We start from the raw sequence: 25,382 nt of genomic DNA, 5'->3' as shown, positions 1-25,382 counted from the left end.
TGGGAGCATGCACAAGTATACATATGCATCGTGGTGCATGTATGGAGGTCACTGGACAACTTACAGAAGTCAGTTGTCTCCTTCCACCAGGGGGTTCCAAGAATGGAACTCGGGCCATCATGTGGGCAGCAAAGTACTTCTACTCATTGGGCCCTCTCACCAGCCCAATACTTAAGTGTTCCATAGAATGCTCTTAGTTGGGAAATTGATCCTGGAACAAGACGACAGTTTTCATTTCTGGCTTCATTTCTATTCGTACCTACTATCAGATAAATCTTTAACTTAAAATCCTCTGTGCAGAAACTCATTAAACTCTGTCATGGAAGGAGATCTGGACACCACTGTTTTTCCTTTGCCTAATGACTCAATACCTCTCTCATAAATGCATTCTAATTAGATTATGCTTCTTACAGTTCTTCCTCCTCATGAAGTCTGTGTGCGACTGTACCAAATACTCTTAGGAGCTGATACTACATTAAACAGTTTTCACTACCTGCTTTCCTTTCTTCTTTCGTTCCCCTCTCCTTTCCATCTCTCTCCTCCCTGGTTTTTGATTCAGGAATCTTGGCTGACAACCACTACTTTAAGAGTTTGCCCTAAGCTTTCACCAGATTATGTTTTCCTTACTATGATGTATGAACCACAAAGGACTCAAGCAAGTTTATCTCTTTGAATATGAGAAAAAGCAGTACTTCTTAATAGTTGGTGGAAGAAAGAAACAAATCAGTTAATGAGTTATTTGTTTTCTCTCCAGACATGGATGCAGGCAGCAGAGGAAACACCAACTGAAATTATCATGATGCGCCTTCCAAAAGTTTTCAGCAAGGATGCTCTGGAGAGGCAATAAAAGATACTGATTCTTTAGGCTGTCAGGGTGTATAGTACTCAGGGTACTGATAAATAAAAGTCAAACATAAGAAATAATTTGAAATTTTAGCACATATCGTGACTTATGACGTGATTTGCACTGGAAACTTAAATAAAATACAGAAGTAGTTGCTCTTCTTTTCACACTTCATTGTGCCCCTCAGAAGCCTTACAGAGTACATGAGAGCTTAACAGAAATCTGATCTACAAATGATCAGAAATGATTATAGATGATAGGACTGCATCACTTGGCTAAGTCTGAAGACAATTTGTCTGGCTCTAAGAGAGGCGGTCTGGACACCGCTGCTGGCTTCTCTCATCCATGTGGCCACTGTTCAAAATACTGCTGTTAGCACTATCTACTACTAAAATTTTGAGGGTGCTGGGATTTCGTGTTTAGTTTTCCTTCATGCTTTCTGCCAATACTTCAAAGTTAGTATATGATTAATTATATAGCTGTGATAATCCACTGGACTGGATATGCACTTGTTGAAATATAATGAAGTTGGTGTGTTTTGTCTCCCCAATGCAATTACTACCACGAACTTTACGATACTATTTATTTTGGAGATTCCACTTCACAGCAGAAGCTTGCCTAGCAACTGCTAACCAACACACCAAATCATAAAGGAGATGCATTTTAGTAAGTCAGAGGCTATAAAAAAAAAAGGTCAATGATTTAACATCAGTATTTCCAGTAGAATGCATCAATTAATTTTACCTGGAAGGGTGGGGGAGAATATCTTTTTTCCCTTTGAGGTATAAAATGTGATGGTTAATCTTATTCATTTATATTTTGTATATATGCTACTGGTCCTTGTACATACTAGTTAAGTTTTTCTGGCACTAAGTTATGTCTACAACCCTTTTCAGTTAATTTTTAGCCAACATCCATTGGGCTCTACCAGTGTTTCAAGAGGAACATTCTAAGGGTGTTATATAAATTAACTCATACTTTGATCTTTCTCATACAAATAAGAAAACTGCATCTGAGAAAGGTTATGGTGGCTGTTCAAGACTGCAGTGGTAATAAAAGGACAACTGGGGTCTGAAGCCTCAAGTGGGCTCTGGAGATGGAAACACGGCTGGCCTTGTGGCTTCCTATAACTACCTGACTCTCAGCAGTGAGGATGAAGACCACAGACTTTCTGCTTATCTGGGGGTGTGCCCTTACTATTATTAACCACAAAGTAATAAGTAAATGTGTTCCACAGCACCGGCTTGATGGGCCATAGGAGCTATTATAGAGAGGCAGACTTCAGAGAGGCACTGTCTTCATGGAGGTGAATGTTGGGCTGCATCAGAGATTTAAAGTAAGCCACAGGTGAAGTTGGCATGGTGGCATATACTGAGAGTCTCAGAATCTCAGGAGGCTGAAATAGGAGCACAGTAGGAGTCCAGGATTTCGAGGTCAGCCTGGACAATATAATGAGACCTCATTTAAAAAAATAAATCAATAACTAAATAAGCCACAAGTATAGCTTTTACATGAGACAATATGTTTCCAGCCTGGGTAAAGTTGAAAATACCCATTGTCACCACTCAAGTTCCATATGCAATTAGTTGCATAACTCTAGTTCAATTTTTTTAAAGCATTTGTACCTGTTCCAAAATGTACATGGGATAAGTATTCCTAATGAATACTACAAATGAATTTGTAGTAAATGAATTCCTAATGAATTTGCTACAAATTATCAAACCTTCTATGTATCAATAGAGATGAAATCATGAGTGGAAAATTCCACACCTGATTTCACATTTGGATGTAGCCAAGATAATTTGCATTAAAAACACTGCCTAAAATAGTCTATAGAATATATGTTTTTGTCCTACCATATACAAAACTATTATAAATAAAAATATAGATTAATTATAAGTTTAGATTAGACTTGAGTTATATAGCCCAAGATATCTCATCACACAAGTGCAAATAACCAAAAAGTAAAAAAAAAAAAAAAAGTAATAATAATATAATATCTGAGACATTTCTGGATCTGATTACTTGGATAAGATACTCAGACTATACATACAAAAATACATATTTACAGAAGACATCACCTGTTTTAGAAGCTATGATTTGAACAAGCCAAAACCTAAATACACACACACACACACACACACACACACACACACACAAAACAAAAAACTCAGCATCCTTTTCTCATGAGACAAACAATATGAGGTGCAAGTTTTAACCAGACAGATCTGGGTTCAAATCTCAGTTTGCTCTATGCTAACTATTGCTCAGGAAATTCTGCTTCAAGTAAGCCACAGAATACTTGTGTCTCAAATGAGGCTATAAGCACCCCTGTACAACAGAGAAGGGTAACTGAATGGGGCCTTACAGGCACACTGATCTGAATTTTCCTTAGCATTTGCAAGTGATCAATAACTGATAACAATTTACAGAGGACACTGGCAAGCGACAGCCTATCTTCCTGGATGTGTACATAAAAATCTACTTCTTTAGGTTTATTTTTCTGGTATTTTCTCAAAGTGCTCAATAAAATTCTTTTATAAAATTTCAAATTTAAACATCCAATAGTAGATGTACACTAAAAGAGAGGACAGGAAGAGACACACCTTCGGGCTGTCTCCTCCTAAAATACAACCACATCTCAAATTAAACCCCCTTTTGTATACTATGCTTAAGGGGCAGTAATAGTCACTTTTCAAGTGAGAAGGCAGAGCCCAGACTGGAGTAGTATGTGTGAGCCAGAATGGAATGGGAACCAGGAACCACATGGCTGGTTGTCAGAATCCTAGTCAAGGGCACAGCCATGAATCTTCACACCCACCCTCCTTCCTTAAGATAGTAAGTAGTTTTACTTCCAAAGAGGAGGTGAGAGAATCTGAGAGTGGTGTTTTTCCCCTTCCTGGTAAAAGGCCATTTTCCAACCCATTCCTAAGCATGGCGGGCATAATACTCTGGAGAGAAGCAAGGAGATTCTGGGGTGGTGAGGTCCCTGCCTTTCAAGCAAGCCAGCCAGCAAACACAAATGCATGCAATTTGAAATTTTAATTAGGGTGCCATGTGCTGGTGACATATGGCAACACGCTGACAGCTGGGTGTCCAGGTTCAGGAACAGACCTGGGTTCTGAAGTCACAGTTGGCAGAAGCGAAGTTCTCTGCTTGTGCGCTAGGTGCTAGTGTGCCTGGAAAGTGTGTTGCCAACATCCCCTGCTATCCCGCACTGCCATCCTGCCATTTACAGACATTATGTGTTGAGGGCCACGGCTTCAGCTCAGACACATGGAGAAACAAAAATGAGAAGAAACGAAAAAGATTAAAACCTAATGCCAGGATCAGAGTCCAGGCTGGACCATGTTCATAACAGCACAGCCATTGATCTTTGGTGAACCTGGGACTCTCATACTAGTTCCTGCAGCGTGTGCTCTTTGTGACACAAGGAGAAAGGCCTCTGTTAACTGTTCCAAAGTGTAAAGGAAAACAGCTCTTTTTATACTGACAAATATGATTTAAAAGTAGGTGGCATACGTCAGGTGAATCATGTGAGTGAGGTACGGAATCAAAACATTTTAAGACAACTTGTTAAGTATCAAAAGTCGTTTGTTAACTTTTTTCTTCTCAGAATTTTTCCTCTGTGATGAATTAATAGTGGCCAGTTTGACCTTTGAAGCTCTGTAAGATGCCTGAAAATGTCTCTAAATGGGTTAATGAATTGCCTTGGAGTTCTTCCATGGCCCTCTGCCTGTTGCTGTCTATTTACTATGTGTAAAGTGGGAATGGTTTGGGTAAGCTATTTCCAGGCAAGCCTAAGATCCACCAGGAGCATACATACCAAAGCTTCTCAGCCACACTGTGCATTATTCACAGGGCCACTCTCTGGATCCTTTTCTACATATGGATTCCTACTGTGTAGTTTGACTGCACAGGACTACTGTAGTGAATAGGCCATGCTGGTCCTCTGTGTCTCTCTGGAAATTTGAGTTTCTAACCATCAAGCCATGAAATTCTTCTGGAATTACTATAAATATTAGCAGCAAATCTCCCCTTCTCTCCTGCATTCCAAATCACTGAGTGAATTGAAGATAGACTTATCACTGGAGTAGAAATTCAATTTAGACCAACAAGATTAAAAGCAAGAATTGTACTGCTTTCCCTCACCTCCTGCCCCAGTCATAAGCAGTATAACCTATTTTACTTTATTTTTACTATCAGTATTATTATAAGGATGCAGAAAATGCAGTCACAACACATTCTACTTGAAGTTAAGCTCTGAAAAGAAGCAAAACAAATTGAAGATAAACATTAAACATTTCAGGTTTTAGACACCATTGCTGGACAACAAAGACAACCAAATCCCCCCAGCCCCCAGCTGTAAGCCCGGTAACTGGGTTGGAAAGCAAATATGCACATGTATATAGCTACCCTTAGGTACAAAGCAGGTTGACGCAAAAAGCATGACCTCTGGTCAGCTGCTCCAGCTTTCAGGGCTGTTCTCCATGAGAAGTGTGGCTAGATGCTCCTGTAAGAGCAGCAGAGAAGCCCCATGCAAGCATCTGTCCAATGCCAGATACACAGCAAATTCATCTCAAGCCAGCTTTTAATGTCTTCACATGAGGATTCCTTTACCTTGAATAAGTGGTCCCTAGCCATGACACAGGAATTCACTAGCTACTTCAGGTTATGATGCTGAGAGGAATCCAGTTTTGCCATGATAAGGAAATTTATAACATTCTTAGATTCTATTGACATCACATCTGAGGTACTAGTTATCAATTCTAGGATTTAAAAATCAGACTACAGCTATAATTTTTTTAGAAAAGACCTCCAAAGTCTTTAGAACACACCTACTATCCCTCATACCATCATGACTAAGCTAATAAAACACACTATCCCTAATACCATGACTAAGCTAAGAAAAACTGAAATCTGTAGAGTCTAATACTAGGAAGAAGTACCCTTCAAAGGAAGCATTTCTTGTGGTTCTAAAAGTCTACTGTTAGCAAAGTGTACATTTTCATTATATATGTCAGAGGATGGAAAATGTGTTAGGATATCTTATACTAGATAAGCATCCTTTTTGGCTAAGTAAAGTAATATTAGACTGGACAGTGGTGGCGCATGACTTTAATCCCAGCACTTGGAGGCAGAGGCAGGCAGATTTCTGAGTTCAAGGCCAGCCTGGTTTACAAAGTGAGTTCTAGGACAGCCAGGGCTACACAGAGAAACCCTGTCTGGAAAAAACAAACAAAAAAAAGTAACATTAGATAAAACAACTCTTGTATCTGATGTAAAAGTAAATCTCTCAAACACAATTTAGATATAAATAAAATGAGTATAGAATGAATTTATATTTTAAAATAGTATAACTTTTAAGGATACAATGTAAATAAAATGGAAAACAGGACAACATATAGAGAACACTGGACTAAAATGGTCTCCAGAGCAATATTGTTCATGGGAAGAAATTCCTTATTAAATATTGAAACTCAAAGGACTCAAAAAAATTAAAGGAGAGGTGAAACATGCTTTGGGTCCCATTTCAAGTACAGTGCCTCACTGTCCTGCCTGGCTAATGTGACAGGAACTATCAAGTGAGGGACTGGTGAAAGGTGTCATTAGATGGTTTTGACACAGGAATTTTAACAGAGCAAAATCAACAATCCATGAAATACATTAGAAAAAAAAAAATGCTGTGAACGAATGTCTGGAATTTCTGCACATGTCCTCATCAAAGAGTTAATTGGAAATATTTACATATGGATTCCTGGTTATCACTATTTAACTGTGGTGGGTAAAGTCAGAGAAACAATGAACAAGAGGCAGAGGTAGAGAGCAGTCAGCACTGTCTTGCCAGGAAGCCACAGAAAAAGAACCATGATCTGAGAAGAAACAAACTCGACAGGGATTTGTGCTGGGTCTAGACTTGCCCAGGTATCTTTAAAACTGGACAGGACTCCATACAGTCGGAGGGTCTAGACTAATGTCGTGCATTTGTTCAATAGCTTTGAGAACTCTAGAAATTCAGAGCTCTGAGTGGCCTGCCAGTGAGAGGTCAGGAATAGGGCACTTTTAATTAAAGAGAAAAGTGATCAGTATGTGATAGCTTGAAGGATGCTGGCTTAGGTCTGTCTCCTTCCTGGTTACTGTGGAAAGTATCGCCTTCCTCTCTAGGACAATGGGTGCGGTCTGAGGTCTCCTCATTTCTGAATTCTTTTTGTGAAATATTAAGCCTGTATGCATATTACTAATTTTCATATATAAGAACTACTGGAGCTAGGGATGGACCTTACAGCATTTGACACATCACTGTAAAAGTCAACTCATTAATTAATTAGAGGAACTATTATTGTGGCCTAAACTAGGCCTGAACAATAAAGACAGGTTTGACTCAATTTCAAAACAATGGCTAAAGCATGAAGAATATGGTGGCTGTCCCACTTGTGTCTTAGAAAAGAGACTGACTACTCACTGAAGAAAAAAAGAGAGACAACCATCGGAGACACGTAACCTTCAGAGAACACACAAGACATTCTGGAGCATACTGCTAGATATGATTATCCACCAGCGACGTGGATCAAGTATTGTGCTGAGCATTTGACGTACTATATTTCAAAATCCTCACAGCAACTTTATGAGGTAGGCATCTTTACAGTGCTTTAAGGAAGGAAATGGGGAAATCAGACTCAAAGTTTAAGATCAAGGGCATGCAGCTAGCTAGTGCAGATCTGAACCCAGATATCTGCCAGATGCAAAATTATATTGTTAATCAAATTAACTAATTATCAAATCAAATCAATCTTGTTAATCTTCACTACCACATTATACTAATGCTGTTCCTCTCTACACAAGCACTCCTTCATTTTAATTAAATCTATCAGACCAATCAGTTAATCGGGTCAAAAGTTAAGTTCACTTTGAATGTATATAGACAATGCCCTGAATGAAGCATAAGATCTTGTAGGTGAGAGCACTGCATTAGAATATCAATCTGTCATGGCAGGACGCTTACCTTTTGCTATTTCCACTAAAGGCCATAAAACATAATGAAAAAAAAAAACTTTAAAGGGAAAATATTCATATTTAAAAGCAAATGTGTTAGCTGTCAAATGTGTTAACTATTTTCTGGGATCCAGGAGGTTTGTAGCCTATTTAGAAAATGTCCTGTTTCCATACCATCCAAATACAAATGATCCTTTGTCTTTTGACTACAGCTAACACATAAAATGTTTGAAGAGAAACATCAAGATACCTACCGTGCACCGTGCTACTAATTCTAGTTCTAACTAGGAATTGTAAGAAACTGTCCTGTTGTGGCTACTTCAAGAGATATTCCTTCTTTGTGTGGAAAGGCAAATGGGCCTGAAGGAGAAGAAAAACACCAGACAGAGTAGAGTCTAATGACTGCAGTGCTACCTTTACTGGAGGGATTGTCAATATGGTAAAGTTGGAAACCAAAATTAAAGTACATAAATGTGTAAATACATAAATAAATAACAAAGGATCTTGTAGTATTCAGTGATCAAAAGAAATAACAGAAAAGCTTCTTTCCATATTATGCTTTTCAGGTCCGTCCTAGGCCCCACTGTTCTGAATAGTAGAGATAAAAATTTTTCATAAGCACACAAACACTTCATAAATTGGTCCAAACCAAAGGCATTGGCCACCTGCCAACGTCAGTAGGTCTTGGAGGCACGTTCAATGATAAACAGCAGTCCCCCTCCCACATCAGGGGATTCTGGCAGTTTCTGTCTGTTTGGAACTCTGTGCTAGGCTAATCTGGAAAATGTCAGAGTATTTTAAGGATGTGAGGAAGAGTTTTCAAGAGTGAGCATTAGAAATGCTCAAATTTGGAAAAGCGGATTAAAGACAGGTACACAGACAGACAAGGGCCTGTGAAGATGACCTACGGTTCTTTGGACTACTAAATAAAATGTATTATCGCAGTGACTTGAGTGAACTGCCTCCTTGAGCAAGCCTCCGAATCCCCTCAGCGCCTTGGGTAAAGGCAGTCAAAAGCACTCACAGATACCTCCTTATGTTGCTATTGCAAAACTCAATGAAGGCCCAGTTCTACATGGTGGCCTAAAATTAGGGAGTTTAGGAGGCTAGAGAAAGAGAAGGAAGTCATTTGTCGGGTTATTTTTAATATCCTTTAAAGCTTCTCCAGTCCATTTTTTCTTAAATTTTAAGTCATGGTTTGGAAAAAAAGGAAGAGGCCCCTGCAGGGCAAACTCAACTCCAGGGAGAGAATTTAGATTTCCTGGCATCTGGGGAAACCACATGGCTTCCTAATAAGTCACCAATACTGAGACTGAAGACATAAGCACAACTACACCCGTTTGGAAAAAAAGGAGACTAATGGAGTGAGCCACCAGGCTGCAAAGTGATAAGAACCTGAATGATGACATCACAAGATCCTCACCAAGTTTTCCAAACTCAGCCACTGTCTGCACACTAGAGGCTGATGGAAACCCAAACCTTCAGCATGGCCCCTGCCTAATTGAATTGGGGCCCGTAATGGGAGGAAGCTGTTTCTCAGAACTGAAGTAAGTGGTGCTGGGAAGAGGAGGCGGCCAACCAACCAGGCCTGAGACACACAGACTTGGTAGAGGAGTCACCCAGAGTCTCCAGAAAGCAAATCCCATTGAGCACTTCTCCATCCAGGTGGCAGTGAAGCTTATCACAGCAGCCTGTGACTCGAAATACCGCTATTCACTTGGTCACTAGCCTTTCCTGGTTCCTTTCACTTACCCGGAGTTTTGATAGCCAAATCCTTACAAGAAAAAGGGGACTCTAAGAATGTTGTCAAATTTCAATAATGCTCAAGGGAGGTGGCCATCCGTCTCTTAATGGCTAGGCCCAAGATTCTTTCTGGAGTTACCCAGTAACAGATAAATGTAGCTAAGCATTGTCACACTGGGCTGAAGTACTAAGAAAACATGCCTGAAATTTATAAGTAGATGTCTTTTGCTTGCTTTAAAAAAAAATCCTCATTTTCACTGTCAACATCTTTCTTTTTAATTTATTATAGTGTCAAAACCCATGTCTGGTCCTGGAAAAAATTTGGCACAAAGTTAGCTGTTTACTGTACCAGATTATTAAGGCTACCAAACCTCAATCACAAAACTACCAGAAGAGTTTGGTACTCACAAGAAAACAAAACACATGCAAGACAGGGCTGGGAACAGTGATGAATTCAATCCAAGCCTTTGCCACATAGGTACGTGAGAGTGCCAGGCGAGCAAAAGACACTTGATGTCTGTGGTCTTCAATTCATATTTCTGGGCTCTGATATCCTTACATATTCTAACTCCAAAAAAGCATATTCTCTAAAATCCAGATGTTGTTTGCAGTTGTTCAGTAGGCACACACTTCTTCAGTTCCATCTAGAGATGTCCAAACGCTAGAGTTTACAACCTACCCTGAGCTATCCTGCTCCTATTCATTTAAAATGAGTCATTCTTTTAATGCATCCATGAAATGGGGTGAGATGTGTATGTGTTTATAAGCAAAGGACTGAGGAAGCAAGGACAAGGTACTTCAAGTCCCAATTAACAGCAGCCCTGTTTGAGAAAAGACCTGGCCTCCGAGCACGGGTGGCACCTAGCACAATAGCAGCAGTCATAAATAGTAACCCTCTGGGGAACACCCATAGCTGTAGTGTTGAAATTCATTAGCTGAGGGGCTGGGGTGATGGATCAGCTTTTAAGAGAACATATTGCTCTTCCAGGGACTGGAATCCAGTTCTCCGCACATACATCAGTAGCCATTTATACTTCCAGCTCTAGAGGGATCCAACTTCTCTGGCCTCTGTGGGCATCTGAACTCATATGCGTATATCTCCATACAGACACATATACTCATCTATAATAATAATATATAATAAAAATACATCTTATTCTTTAAAAAGATAATTAGTTGGAAATACCATAGGAATGGAACTTGTTTTGATGTAAACAACATCATGTGGCCACTGAAACTGTGACCTCTGAGTTCACCTGCCTGGTACCAAACGCTTGGCCAGCAAAATGAGTATAACAGTATTATACTCAAGGGGCAGCATAAGAGTTAAATGAGATAACTATTGAAAACTTATGAGGCTTAGACTGCTGTTGTCTGCTACAAAGCACCACCATTCAATAATGCTATTATAGCTTGTTCATAGCATTAATTTCATTAAACTGATTGATTTAATATCACCATAATTAAAATTATACAGCACTGTAATCAGAAATAGCAATATGTGGTATTTTCTTTTATCCTAAAACAGAAATGTGAGTTGAAGTGTCCAGACTCAAGATGTGTCCCAAGCCCTCTCCACTCATCAGCCAGTGCTTAGCACATACCCTAGACTTGACACCCTAACACTATTGGCCCTTCTGTCCTTAGATATTAAAGCGCAGGATGTCTTTCCTGAATAGGCAATGGTGTATACAGAACTAAGCTTTGGTGGTGAGCTCACTGGCTTAGGAATCTATTTATATGAACACTGGATAAACAACTAGTGGCTCTTCTTAGAGCCACACTTTGATGCCAGCACTCTGTACCTGCCTCCCAGGTCCTTGTGCTACCCAAGCAAAGAGAAGACAGGAGATACTGGATAAAAGGTCAAACATAGCCATGCTTTAACTTCCGGGTTGGGAAGCTTCTTCCACTCTGCCTTTTGTCTCCTCTGTGGCCTAAAGGCTCCTGACTGACCTCTATCTGGCCACTCTCCTTAATCCTTTATCTTGCTATGCTTTTTGACTCTGGCACTTTGATTTGAACACGATGCCTGTTTGGTTCCTTATTATCCTGATATTCAGCCATCCATGGTGCCCTAGATTTCTAAGAAGCACCAAGATGGGCATTTTTCTTTATAGGACAATGAGCCTATGAAAGAAACATTAATATGTCTGTGAAACAGGCATTACTCTCTGTATTTTACAGGTTTAAAATACTAACTGTAACCTAATTTACCCCAGATGGAGTTGGGCATACAGGACTTTGAATTGAACTCAGACTAATCTTAAGTATGGCCTTAAGTAATGAAGGTAGCTTGGGAAAATGTAAACTAGGTATTATACACCAGTTAGTAGTAAAATAGTGCCTAAAATGGTTGTTGAAGAAGAAGTGTTCAGATATACTAAGTGACCAATCACAACCTCAGAACAACAGGCTTTTTAATCTGCCATAAGTACGGAAGATTAATTTACAAAATTCACCTAAACTCTCCATTGCACAGAGTTAAATAATTGGCATCAAAGCAAACAGTGTTTTCATGGTAGGGTCAGGACATGCAGCCAGATGACTACATTATTCTGTTTGAAGAACCAAGAGCAATGAACAACTCCTACAAGGAAAGCAAAATTGTTTCAAATGAAAATAGAAAAGAAAGGAGAAAAGCAGCCCCTGTATCTTGGTCTCAGTTCCCTGTACATATCTTGCTCTGCGGTACAGCTCACAATAGACACTTTGTTCAGCGACTCCCGGCTATTTATCTGCTATAATTCTGGGTGCTTTGGTGGATTGTGCTCTTCCTTTTCTGAAACTGAAAGGACCGTTACGTAAGGAAGCATCCAGAGAAAGCTAACTGCTTCAGGTCATCAACTGGCCAAACCAGACCCACCATCTAGAGGCACCGAGTCCTCCAGGAAGTTGAGTAGCAGTGTCAGACAGTCAGACTCCTTGCATAGCCCTGCCTCTGCCTAACCCTGCACAGGCAAAGGCATGGTCCACCACCCTCAGATCTCCTCAAGAATGAACTCAGGCTATGGAGACGGTGGTGGGCTGGCACTGACACTGGGCACACAGCCATGGGAAATGAGGATACTATAGGCTTCTGAAGTCCTTAAGGCAAGGAACACTATTAAATACATGTAAACATCCTGCTTCACAGGAAGGCAACTCAGAGGCATGTTGGGGCCAATCAGAACTACTTTGGTAAGCAGGGACAGACAGACTGGTGTGTGGCACAGTCTCAATGGAAAAACAGATCTTTCTGAGGCTTGCATCTGACATCACCTAGGGAGTGGGTGGAACACCGAGTAGAGCATCCCTCTATGTCGTTGTCGCAACTCCTCACATGGAAAAACGAACTGCCTCACAGACACATCAATTCCTAAGTTGAAATACAAAGCAAGGGGGGTAATTTTTAAATTACTAAGGCAGAATGTCAGTTACAGAGGCAACTCCACAATGATGCCTTTCTAAGTAATGGATCTGTTCTCTTAGAGGAAGATAGCTCAGTGAGGATGCTAACACAGGGAGAGGGGCTCAGGCTAGTCATGAAGGTCACAGGTCTCACTTCACTATGACATAGTAATAATAGTAGTGGTTGCTGGAATACTACACATTTGTTAATTGTTTGCCATTTGTCAGGCAACAAGTTAAGCATTCAACCTGAATCATTTCATTTAACCCTTCTATTTAAGTAGATACTATTGCAGCTGACATGTTACCAGTATGTCAGCTCTTCAGAGTCCTTTTGGGCTTCTGTGAGAGCTATGTACTACTGCTCCACTAGACTCCAAAGTGATAAGGAATAAAGAGTGCATATTCCAAGGTGGGGGAGAATACATGAGATACTGCTCTGATATTTAACATGTTCAATCTATGTCCCACTAGATTTTTTTTCCTTTAGTTTCATTTCCTTCCTTAGAAAATGGGAAAGAAATTGGCAGTAAAACTGCTTAGGGTCTGATGCATTAGAATTACATAGGTATTAGCTGACTGTATTTTGTTTCTATCTCTAAGTAATATATTTTTCTTAAAAGGCCAATTAATCTAAATCAAATTCAAAAGTATTGAAATAATCCTATGATATAGGAAATACTTTTAAATTTCATTTTTTAGATGAGAAAACTGAAATTTATACTAGCTAACCAACCAACTGGATCGTAACGATTAGTCAGTGCTGCCTCCAGTACAGGCAGACTGACCTCCAAACATTCATCCTCTCTGGATCAGCATGTACTTTCAAAGGATAACTATAGATGCTCATCAAGGTATACATACTATAATAAGAGTCTTCTGGGGGCTGGTAATCTATTGGATTCTTCAGTGAAACTGAAGGTAAATTGATATATTTTGGAATATCCCAACTTGACCAACATTTTATTCCCTATGTGATTAGATACAATAAAAAAAAGCACAGAAGAAGCTATCTATGGATTTTCTGTCCTTGTAGGGCTGACATGGAGGTGGCAGGAAAAACATGTAAGTAATCGAACAAATTAGCAGAGGCATTTTGGATTTTCATAAGAAATGTTCCATATAAAAGCATGATTGCCAACCTCAGATTACTCCTTTATAGAGATATCATCTGAGTTGAGAACTGAAAGGCAAGAATGTATGACCCAAAAGAAAAGGGAGGGAAACCATTATAGGCAGACAAGAAATAGAAAAAGGACTGGCAGACCTCAAAAGGAGACCAGCAAGGCTCAAGCATGAAAGAATCAACAGGATAAAGTGAGGCTAGAGAGGAGGGTGCAAATGGCAGATCGTGTAAGGCAGGCCGTGACCACCAGTCAGTTTGAATTGTATTCTAAAGGCATTGGAAAACACTAAGCATTGTAAGCAAAGGGATGATAGAATCCTTTAGATTGCCAGTCTGGGTGCTGTGTGAATGAGCAAAATGGTGACGGCCTCCTTTTTCCTTTTGACAAATTTCCATGCAAAAACTGGAGATGTGTTTTATATTTGATTCTAATTGGTTTTTTTAATTGTTTTTTTTTCCAAGCTTTTCTTCTAATATTTTTATAGCCCCAAAGAATCTTAATTCTCTCCTTTAATGTCAAGGTAAGTGTGTGGAAACTGAGGCATAGGACTTTCGAGACTGGCTAATAGTACTTCAACCAAGGAAGAACAGACTTCATTCACTTAAAAAGTCAGAGGGAGGGGGCAGGGTACAATATCATAACAAAGCTTGAGATTTACATCAGTCTTTGGTTTGGGAAAGCTAAAACTCCTCATTTGGCATTTGTAGTTCTCCTTCTATATTGAAATCTTTACAACATAGCTAAATCTCACAGAATTCTCACTTTAATGCCAAGTCTTTCGGCTTTCAGCTCAGCCACATCTACGGAGTCTGTAGGGTTAAAAGCAGCTCCCTGAAGTCAGAGAACTGTGTGTTCTGTCTGGGAAAAGTTCATGAACGTAATTTTAAGCTCTTGTTTTCTTTCAGTTCCTTCCTTCAGGTTTATTGCTAAAAACCCGACTGACTCTCTGGGTTCCATTTAGCCATTTTCCTACAAAAGCTCCCCAAAGTAACAATACTTTTTTTTTTTTTTTTAAATAAAGCCAAAAAACAAAAGGGGGAGGGGTAGGGAGCCAGTGTGACGTTCCTCTGAGTTCCTGCTCTCTTGGAGCACAGCTCCTATCACACAATAATGTGTTATTTTGTTGAATTTTGGCATTCATCTAGCTTGTTTGGTCAGAAGCCAAAAAATTAAGAGTGTGTCGGTCCACCAGTTTCTCAGCAGAGAAGCGCTCTTCTCACCCAGCCAGTGCGCCGTGCCCTTGGCCTCTGGCCAAGAAGGGAAATCCATTTTACATAAAGAATGCACCGAGCTCAAGTGCGCAGAGACTTTTTTACCTGCTGAAATAACTTTGTGGACAAATGCCAGTCCACTAGACACATTCTGCAGGCACATTTGGCATGCAACGCAAGGCACAGGACTCTGCGGAGGAAGCAAGCTTTTTCGGAACAAGGAAATGGCTGTGCTGCCCTCGTGGCACATCACGTGGCTTGGCACGGTGCACTGATTGGCTGCGGCGGGTAAACACGGCGCCATGTACGGCAGCGTTGTCGCCTCACAGGTCGTGAAATGGCGCCGGGGGCCCAACCGGCCACGGCCCCTTGAGTTCCTTGTTTTTTTTTTTGTTTGTTTTTGTTTTTCTGCTTTTGTTTTAATGAAGCTCACGGATTTGAGTAGAAACAGATTTCTCACAAACTTGCTTCTCTCCGGCTTGATTTCACAGCTCGGCATACACTCGGGCTGTCGCAAGCTTGACAGTGTTCCAGGGAAAATACTAACTGTAAACTTTGCAAAGCGAATTAGAGGAGCAGGCAGAAATGTCAGGAGGGTGTCCTCCCTTTGCAAAGCATCTGCCTGATGGCTTCCAGTAAGGTCCTACCTCTGCAGAGCAGAGGGAAGGAAGGAAGAAGAGAGAATTCCCCTTTGGCCGAAGGCATGAAGGAGCTCTCCTCCTCTCAGGCCTGACCAGTTGAACACTGCACACTCTGGTGTATAAATATTTGCCTCTGGCTGAAGTTCAAGCCCTATGTGGCTGCCAGACACAACAGAAAACCAACATTCAAGGGAAAGTGTTTACTGCGGTGATGGCCAAAGGAACAACAGCCAACAAATGAGCACATCTGATTGGCCAGGCCTGCCTATGGCAATATCACAAAGCACCAGGCCACTAGCCACTGACCACTGGGGTGTTCCTACCCTTTCAGTAATGGCTACATTCTTTAACACAAGACCAGAAGACTTACTGGTGGTTTCCCATGTGTTCCTCCAGAGGAAGCAGCACAAAGGATCCTAAACCATGCTCTTAACTCTTAATACTCCAACAAAACAAGTGGATGCTCCTTCAAAATACCCAAGTAGGATCTGTAGCCTTTTTGTACATTTCTACCTTTTCAGGTTCAGGGTAAGGCTATTAGCATGTCTCCCAATTCCCATTACTAAGTGTTCAATAATAGAGGTCTTTAGTCATCATTTAGTGAATTTTAAGCTTTTTTTAAAAAAAAAAAAAAACACTCGAAAAAAAGAAACCTTTGAAAGGTATCTAAGACAATTTATTTATTTTGAAAGATAACAGCTTGAACCCAGGGCCTTATACACATTAATCAACTGGTCTACTATTGAACTACATCCAGGCTAGTGTTTGTTTGTTTTTGAGATTAGGTATATAAAAAGGTAGACTGCTCACTGTGGCTTTGAATTCACTCTGGAGCTAAGTTAAGTTTCAAACTTAGGACTCTCTTGCCTCAGTTTCCCAGGTATGCTTCTCAGGTATATGTTTCTACAACTGGTTAAGATACTGCAAAGTCATGCACCCTTCAAAATGCCTCACTCCAAACCAGAATAGTTCTAAAACATATAGAAATAATAAAACTGGTCATTCAAAGATTAAGATCTCTAACAGGGATAAAGAAACTAAATGGAAAAGGATCATCAAGAAAATCTTCAGAAAAAAAGTAATGAACTCATGGGTCATATTAAGCATGTAGCTGACAAGGTTGTTTTCCATGAGTTTCCGTATGGGGGAGGGGGTCCTTAATACAACCGAAATACATTATGAACTTTTGATCATTATCATCTTTATATTCCTGTCTAAATAAATAGTGACATGAATCACACTTTTCCTTAGCACTGCAAAGGAAATATATTTAGCCGAACTGAAAAGTTATTTTTAAAAATTAGAGAAAAATTTAGAAATATAAAGATATGAAAGGTTTTAAAGTATTTTGATTTTATGTCACAAAAATTTAGGTAAAATAAACTATGCTGTTAGGGATGTTGTAGTTTTGTTGTTGTTGTTGTTTTTGAAACTGGGTTTTTTTGTGTGATAGCCCTGGCTGTCCTAGAATCCACTCTGTAGACCAAGGCTGGCCTTGAACTCACATAGATCCCACTGCCTCTGCCTTCCAAATTGGGGCTAAAGGCATGTGCTACCATACCTAGCTCTGCTGTTAGGTTTTCATTTTTTAAAATAAAATATGCATTTGGTGAACTAAAGCATTTGCTATTTGTTGAAAACAAAGAGTTTATATCCTATACAATATAAAGGTTTTAGTTTTGAAAATTCTTCAAGATCTCAAATCTTGATTAACCATCCTAGACTTAAGGAAACTTCTAAATTTGATTTCACTACAAAACTAAAATAATTTGTTGAGTAATTCCATTTTCAAATGTTTATGAAACTTTTAACAACTGTATTGCCCTCCCGTGATTCTTAACCAAATGGTCCACTTACATTTGTCTGTACTGAACCTTAGAAGCCTAGGACTTAGTATTGAGTCCAGCTTTCAAGTGATCCCTGAGAATCATGTGCAAGGGGATCACAGAGGAATGTTCTGTTCCCAGCTGTGAACAAGACAGAATTAGCTCTGAGATGTTTCCTCCCACTGCCCTACTGGACGGAAAGGTCGAGATGGTCAGCTCTTGTAGTCTCAGCATGAACCGTCAAAACAACATGCATGATAAAAATAGATTGTCTGTAGCAACCAAAATACAAATGCAGAAAGAATTTAAAGTAAAAATAGTTTTAATGTATTTAAATGGCAGATCAAACACTTTCAAAGAATGTAACCTAAAACCAAAGAGTGTAAGGATAGAGTAATAAATAATTTTCTTATTTTATGAACTCTTGAGTTTTAAAATTTGAAAAACAATCATTCTGACCCATGGCTGACACTTTTCTTAGGAAATTCCTCAGATTTACGAGTAATTCACTGGGAATTAAAACACTAGGGGCGAATTTACCACTCTTATTTGTTTATATTTTGATAACTGCATTTTTCCCAGCCCTATTTCTATGGAAATAAAATGTTGTTTACTACCATGGGAGTCTGTTTACCTATCAATGGGTATGATGGTTGAAATATTATGAGGTTCTCTTTAATTTAGTGAAAAAAGCAGGATGTTCTAAGGTGCTATGATAGGATCCATTCAACCACAATGGTAAAGAGACGACATAAGAGTAGCTGCTGCCTTAGATGTAAGAAGATACTTAAGACTCATCACAAGCAGCATGGCTAATAAAGTTTGTGGCATTTGTATGGTAAAATGCTAAAATAATAAAACTAAGCTGGCAAAGAAGGCAATACTATCTTAAGAGACTTTTACACTGAATAAAATGTATCCTCTAAATAAAAATTATGTTACAGATGTAAATATTCCTTTGAAAGCCTCTGAATGCATCCGTTACCAGCAGAGGCTTAGCTATGTTATTTGCAATTCCCTCATTGTACCACAATGTACATTACTGTCTGTAAGCTCTAATTTGGCATGGCGCATCATTAATGACCTGAATGGTGGCTGTTTCACACATACATATTTAATTACAACAGCTGAACAAATTACATATTTATGCTTTATAAAGGGGATTGCCAGTCGAATTCATTTGCTATGCATGCAGGTACAGGACTCCATCTGCAACAGCATCTGCACAACAAGGGCTGACAATTATCCATTGTACAGCCAGTAAGCATATCTGGGGAAACCTGTAAGGGAGGCGGACACATTAACTATTTCACTGCCTCTGCCAGCCTCATTTTAACCAGGGGTCAAATCTTTTCATTGTTGTTGGGTTTTTCCCCCATGTCTTTGCAAGTGCTTTACCATATCTACATGCCCAGCTTTGGTTTCTTTTTGAGATAATATTTTGCTGTGTAGCTCAAGTTGGCCTTGAACATACAACTATCCTGTGTCTACCTCTGAGGGTATATACCACCATATCCAGCTTCAACATATTTCTAAACTTTGAGCTGTGACTCAACAAAAACTTTATGGCACACTAGTCAACACTCTCATCTAGATTAACTTCTTCCACTGGACTTAAGATGATCAAAATTAACTAAGTTTCTAAATCCTGTACTACTACATCGAGGCTGTCTATTGTGATCAACAACAGACAGAATCACTGCATCTTACATGACCAGATTCTTACACAAACTGAGTGGGATTAACAGTCCCAGAACTCCAGCCCTGATCCTGACCACCCAACAGCTGCTCCTATGAGACAACTACCATGCTTAGAGTCAGCTACTACAGAAGTTACTGCTCTTGTTTCCAGGCTCTATCACACCACACACCAGGATACTCATAGAGGAGGTAGATAAGGACTTTTAGAAAGAAAGTCTTTCTTCTTTCTGGCTCCTTCTGAGAATGCCCGGACTTCTGCTGAGCCATTCTGTTCATCAACTGCTTTCTGTAGCTAAGCCACAACTAAAAGCTACTCCTCTGTTTTGGTCTTTTTGTGATAAAGTCCCATTGCACACACAGCAAACTCATCTTAAATGGACCTTCCTATGTTTAATTTAATATAGCCAATGAGTAATATAAATACTCTGAACCATCACTTCTACTTCAAAACCCAAAGAGGAAGAATCAAGAAACAGCCAATCAATACCGAGGTTTCACATTATTATTTAAGGCTTTTGCTAGGCAATAAAGAGGCTCCGGCATGATGGTCCCTAAAAGCTCCTCACGGCGTCTTTACCTCCTTAAGCCACAAAATAAAGAGCATGACTCAGAAGTGTGGGTTTTCTAATGTTCCCTCTTGAGTGACAGAGTTCAAGTCAGAGGCTAACTGTGTGGAGTGAAGGGACAGTGAGCCTGGCCAAGAGCCTGAAGAGACTAGAAGGTAAGGCCTGCCAACAGCTGCATGACTCCTGGAGTGAGTGATCAAAAAGGTATGACAGCAACAGGCCTCCTCCTGCTAGGAGGACCAAGTGAACTTCTCACGTAGAATCGAGATTCGCTTGGTATCAGCAGCCAGTGGCAGAGTTGGCTTTTACATAGAAAATTAACAGAAAGTGACAGAGATGGGAGCAGTGGTTGCTCTATGGGCTGTAAATCCAAAGCTATGTTCAACAGGAGAAAAAAAAAAGTCTTCATACTTTTAGGGAATTGCTAGAAAAACATTACTCTCCTGGTGCTTCACAGGGACATCAACAGAGTGAAAAGGAGCCTTGACTAAATGTGACCTCCCTTTCCCTTGACCCTCAAAGTATGTAGGAACCCTCAGCTATCAAGACGGTATTCTTCTGACACCTCTTGTGAAATAAAGAGCTGTTCCACCATATCCCAATAGTTTGTGACCTCCCACCTGCACAAAGCGCTGGTTGCAAATGGCTGCTACGGCTCTCTGAAGGATGAAGTATGTCTATCTTGTGGGGTTGCTACCTTTGCTCTGGTGATCAGAAAACTGAGACTTACAGAAGTTTAGGGGTTTACCCATTAGCTTAGTGTGAAGAACTGGAGAGGAGGCCCATTTTGTGGTTTGGAAGCCCTACCTATCTTTCCACCCTAACCAATCCAGCTTCCATGTGTCCATTGGGCCTTGCTCTCTTAATACAGCTGTCACTCCCAAGTCTGGGTCACAGTCTAGGCACATCCCAGCCAGAATGGATAATGGCTTCAAAGCAAACATGGTAGTAAGTGCTGGTGCTCTTCCCACAGGCTCTACTCTCGGCACCCTGGAGGTCACTGAAGCTGGAATGTACAGGTCTTTCTACCTCAGCCATAAAAAGCCAATCTTTGTTCTTTAGGTCTTCCTTATGGGGAGTCTAGAGGAGCAGAGTGGTGGCATGCTCAGGGGCTAAGCTCTACTTGTCAGTTCAACAATCACAGGTATATTTAGAATCCATCAGGATTGAACAGGACTGAACACAGCTGTTACTGGCTTTATTTGCTCATAAAGGCTTCCTGTCCTGCCCCCTAATCCTATACTTCCTGGGGTCATTCCCAAATAAACTATGTAGACCCAAACCTTTGTCATGGAGTCTACTTGGGAAGGAACACAAATTGTGTGAAGAAGGACTGTTTTGAAATGCAATGAAGACCTGGTTTGGGGCCCATTGCCAAGCGTAACTTCTCTGCAGTGTTCTACGTACATGGTTCATATTGACCTTCCAAACAAGTGGACAATTCCAAGAAAGCTGAAGCATCCCCATGCTCCCAAGCGAATTGCTGGAGACACCTGCCCTTGAACCCTGAGTCCAGCCTGTGGCAACTATTCTTCAGGAGGTTATTTGAACCTTAATGATTGTCAGCCCCTCCTATGAGCATAGGGAATGACAGCACCTATATACCACGATAGGATGATGAGAAATGACATGCCATTTGTAAAAGCACCTAGCATATAATACAAAGTATAGAATTAGCTGTGAAGCTGAAAGAAACCCAGTATGGTTTCCACAGATACTGAGGAAAGTATTTCTAAGACTTTAAAATTCTCAGCATTTTTATTTTGTTGTTGACTGTTTTCTCTCTGCCAGCCTCTGAGCAACCAGGCCTAATTCACATGCTCTTGTGCATTCCCTCTTTTTTTTGCGATGGAGCACTGCCTCTCAAGTACTGGGCAACACTCGGCATCTCAGCTGACCTTGGCCATTCTCCACTGCATCCCTGACTATTCGCTTGATGATCTAGGAGACGTGGGCAGAGCAAATAACCATGGACCCACAGAAGATAGATGAGCTTTGGTGAGGTGCCATACACCAGCTCATACTGAAGGAAGAGATGAATGGCGCCTGGAGAGCTGATTTACTGTCTGAAGATAAAGCCTCCTATAGATCTTCATTAAGATAATGCTAACTTCCCAAGGTTGATTTGCAAGAGTGGCTGCTGCATGGGACAAAAGACAAAAAAAAAAAAATTATAAAGTTTGCAAATGTCAAGGCCTTACGGGGCCAGTGTTAAGATGGTTTATCAAAGGCCCTCTTCATTCACAGTGGCTCAGGGGAGTCGGGATAGCTGAAAATGAGGATATATATATAATATACGATACTCCAACTAATTTAATTTCTCTCTCATTATAAGAACTATGCAAAATAGTGTCCAAGCATTTATGATAAAGAACACATTGAGATATTTGCCTACCATTTACAGTTGTTTTGAGATGTCATGAGAACATCGACAGGTACACAACCCTTGTATTACTATGGTATTCTTTGCTGTGAGTTCACAGAACTACATTTTAGTTTACATATTCTCAAGGATTGTTAGAGTTCCTTACAAAGGATAGACAGTTTTTGTTCTGACAAATGAAGAGTGAATATAACACCAGAAACTATAAAACTAACATCTCTTGGATGTGTGGAGTGTGCCGGGGTAAAAGAAGTCCTTTCCCATTTACTAATTGATACTTGCCTTTCCTCATCCTACAAAGGTCAATATTCAGTTTAAAATAACATTCTAAAAAACAAAACAAAAATGGCAAAATTTATAATGAAGAGAAAATGAACACACATTTCAGCTGTGCTGACACAGCCCTGGCTGAAGTTCTCCTGTGTGGACTCTGGCCTTCCTCTTCAGCAAATCTGGCCTGGGGCATGGCTGCCTTCCTTAGTGTGTGCTACATAGGCCAGACCTCTCTATCCACCTCCATTCCAGCCAACCCTTTGCCACTAGATTCCCACTTGTGTACTGACATCTAAGACGAGTACACCTTAAGGGCTGGAGAGATGGCTCATTCTGGACCTGCTTTGGTATCCCTAGTACCCATGGAAAACTTGAGCAGGGTCTCAGCACTGAGATCCCAGCACTGAGATCATGGAGATGGGATTCCTGGAGTTCAGTGGCCAGGTAGTCTAGTCAACCTATAAGTTCTGGGTTCAGTCAGAAACTTTCTCAAAAACAAAGGTAGATATAGATAGCAATTAAGGAAGACACTCAACATTTACTTATGCTCCCCGCCCAACACACAAACACACACACACACAAACACTGGGGAGAACATATACAAGTGAGGCATATCCACTTGTCCATGTATATACACATATACTACACACATGAAAACTAATAAAAAGAAAAAAAACAACAGTTAGGTCTAAACTGTGCTTTTAATTTTGTCAGAAATCAGCTGGTGACTGTCATTTTCTTCCTCTCCATTGGACTGTGGGCTTCTCAATAGCGGAAACATGACTAATACAGAGCTTAACACACATAGGTATCAAAAATGCTGAATGACTAAGTGAGAAAATGACTGGCGAAATAACTATAAAGGAGGAGGCGACAGAAGCAAGTACAGAAGATGGTCAACAACATGTGATTCTCTCTGACATCACTCAGGTTGACTAGAGCCCATGACAAGCAAATGCATAAACACTAGCTTACCACATTATCCCTTCCTGTATCACAGGCTTAGTGTTTTGTTTTTGTGTTTTGCTTTGTTGTTGTTGTTGTTCAAGAAATGAGGGAAGAATAAAAGTTCTCCAAGGTTTACAAGTCATAACTATCTGGTGCTATCCCCTAAGAGTTGGCTCTAATGGTACTCCCCCACTTGCCCTAGTATGTCTCTCAAAATCTCTCTCTCTTTTTTAAATACCTTCTACAGATTGTGCTACTCAGAGAATTTTTGTTTTCTCTACTAAACCATCAGAAAGAGAGAGTTCGGCTTTTGTATCATCCCCATAGTCAAAATCTTAAAATCATAATAAATATCAGAACCAAAAAATCTTAGTTGAAAAGGCAACCATAGATAATGTTTGGTGATTGGTTTTTTTAATGTGATAATATTTACAGCGTGTTCTTGAAATCATTTAACTGGAGCTGGGAAGGAGGCCACACACCAACAACATACTGCAGCTGCAGAGGGCCTTCCCCACTGCATGCCAAGATGTTCTCAAGGATAGCAATGTCCGCTTCGGTCCAGTCAAAAGTTTCCTCATGGATCTCAGCTGTCACAACTTAAAACATGACTTTAGCTTCAGGGAATATGGCCCAGGAAAAGCCGAGATCTCTGTTCTCCATTCTACTTTAAGAACCAGACTCCCCTGCATTTCTGGCCCCTGGTTTATCTGTTTCTTTGTAGGAGGTTTTTGATATTATTACTGTTTGGGGGGTTGCTGGGTTTTTGGTTTTTGGTTTTGGGTTGGTTTGACTTTTGATTTCTGTTTGCTTCTGACTTTTTCTTTTTCATTTGAAACTCTGTTGTTTTGTTTTCTCCATTGCTGAGAACACAACTGGGTAGCACCTAGCATGTGCTCTACACCGAGCTACATCTCCAGCCAGTCCCTCTCTGCTCTTCTGCTTCACTGCATGGTATCAAGGTAACAGGAAAGTTGCATTTTTTTTTCCTCAGGTTTCCAAAGTGCACATCAGATTCTGGGTTAGTCGCTGGTTTTGGACCCCTGAGGAGCAGATTCACTTATTCAAATCTTCCCTCCTTAACCCAATGCTGGATGAAACAGGACTATCAAATTCTTCTAAAAGCTATAGTACACCCTCTCTCTGCTCCTTTCACCGATTCATAATTGAATGTGGAATTCCCCAACCTATTTCATCAAAAGTCCATTTCATTTCAAAACCACGTGGAAAGCAAAAGAAACCATCTGCTTTGTGAAGCATCAGCACATATACGGCTTTCAGGGCAGGTAGTGGTGTGTGGGAAAGGCCTCCACAACAGCTTTGCATGCTACCCTGGCCTGCTGAGAGTGCATGTGTTTCACAACCAGCAAGGAAGGCTGGGAACAGACCCAGGGCAGGGTTTCTGTTACTACATTTAGCTATTGCCTCTCCATCTGCAAAATGCCCTCACCTCGTAATTCAGCTCTTCCTTTAGCTCTCACACGTGAGGGCAAGAGAGTCAAGAAGGATGGAAGCAGAGCAATAATGTAATAGCAGTGCTTCGAGCTGAGACCAAATCCAATGCTCTCATCAGCTCTGGCCTGATTCCTGTCTCTGCTGACTCTTCCCTAATACAGAATACTTTACTGAGAATGCACCGAGGACTGGTTGCTACGTCATGAAAGTCATGTGTCTGCTTCACCAGTTCCCTAAGGTACCACCTTACACCAGCTTCAGTGAGAGGAAACCAGGGCTGA

At 40.4% G+C, this 25,382-nt stretch overlaps 1 protein-coding gene and 1 non-coding gene across 12 annotated transcripts in view; both read right to left on the bottom strand.

The window, feature by feature from the left end:
• The window catches only part of Nfia (nuclear factor I A), a 532,531-nt gene that overhangs the window by 231,437 nt on the left and 275,712 nt on the right, over positions 1–25,382 (bottom strand). The gene's annotated exons all lie outside the window — the stretch shown is intronic.
• On the bottom strand, positions 23,899–23,973 carry LOC116097265. Its single transcript, XR_004121311.1, has one exon. It is a non-coding gene; the product is annotated as a small nucleolar RNA SNORD26 (small nucleolar RNA).

This window comes from Mastomys coucha, unplaced genomic scaffold (assembly GCF_008632895.1).
Source record: "Mastomys coucha isolate ucsf_1 unplaced genomic scaffold, UCSF_Mcou_1 pScaffold18, whole genome shotgun sequence".
Lineage (NCBI taxonomy): Eukaryota > Metazoa > Chordata > Mammalia > Rodentia > Muridae > Mastomys > Mastomys coucha.
Note: the sequence above shows the minus strand (reverse complement) of the source record. Positions and strands in the feature narration are given on the sequence as shown.